The sequence below is a fragment of the Mus caroli genome, chromosome 10, assembly GCF_900094665.2.
Source record: "Mus caroli chromosome 10, CAROLI_EIJ_v1.1, whole genome shotgun sequence".
Lineage (NCBI taxonomy): Eukaryota > Metazoa > Chordata > Mammalia > Rodentia > Muridae > Mus > Mus caroli.
The window spans coordinates 7974656-7975869 of record NC_034579.1 but is presented as its reverse complement, the minus strand read 5'-3'; positions in this window follow the sequence as shown (position 1 = coordinate 7975869).

Below are 1214 nucleotides of genomic sequence, written 5' to 3'. Positions count from 1 at the left end.
AGTGTCCACATGCCTTTGCTTGCAAAGGTTCATTGAAACGATGTGTTGGTCTGGTACAAGGTTTATACTACTCTATCAATACTGAAACCTCACTGGGACTATTCTAGGAGATCCTATTGTTGACCTGAAGTTTTGGATCTATAGGGCCAGCCCCTTCATGCATTTCATCTGTTCATTGATTGGGTAGATGTTAGGATGGGTCAATTCAAAGCCCCGGATGTTGTCCTGAGAGGTATCTGAGCTGCTGAGCCTGCTGGCTCTCCCGATCTCATGCCCTTGGGCCAGCTTACCAACAATCTCCCCTGCTGCCCCTGTAACCTGGACCATCTCTACTGCACTGCCTAGGTGAGGTTTAGTGCCCACTCTCCCAGTTGATATAGCTGGTAAGAGGCATGGCCAGTTCTTCCACTCTGGTGACCTCAGGGCCAGTTCTCTTGCCTGCTGTAGAGGGAGAGGGGTAGAGGGAGAGACATACCTTCCTTGGCCCTGTCAAAAAGTGGCAGAGAGGTGATGGGACCAGCTTTCCCATCCTAATGCCCTTAGAGGCCTCATTGCTCCCACCACCAGGGTCAACTCTACCATGTTGCCCAGGTGAAGTGCAGAGGTACAGGGCCTGCTCCTGCAAGTGTCACAGCTGGTGTGGGTTAAGAGGCAAAGGCAGGAGGATTTCTGAGTTTGAGGCCAGCCTGGTCTACAAAGTGAGTTCCAGGACAGCCAAGGCTACACAGAGAAACCCTGTCTTGAAAAACAAAAAACAAAACAAAACAAAAAACAAACAAAAACAACAACAAAAAACCAAACCAAACCAAAACAAAAGAATAACTTTCCTGTTCTTTTGACCCCAAGGCCAGATCTTGCACCTGCTTCAGATGGTGAGGGGTGAGAATAGAGGAGAATATGTCTCCCTTGACCACACCATGCAGACAAGTGATATGGCAGCTCCCCAATGTCCTGGGAGGCTCACCTGCAACTCCCGCAAGCAATGAGCAAGGCTGGTCACGCGATCCAGAGTACTGCAACTGACTAGAGGCATGGTCACCTCTTCTGCTCTCATGCTTCCAGGGCCAGCTCTCCCAGGATACCAAGGTAAGGGGTTGAACCAGTTATGCATAGCCTTTAGACATCCCCACATCCCCACATCCCCACATCCCCACATCCCCACATCCCCACATCCCCACATCCCCACATCCCCACATCCCCACATCCCCACATCC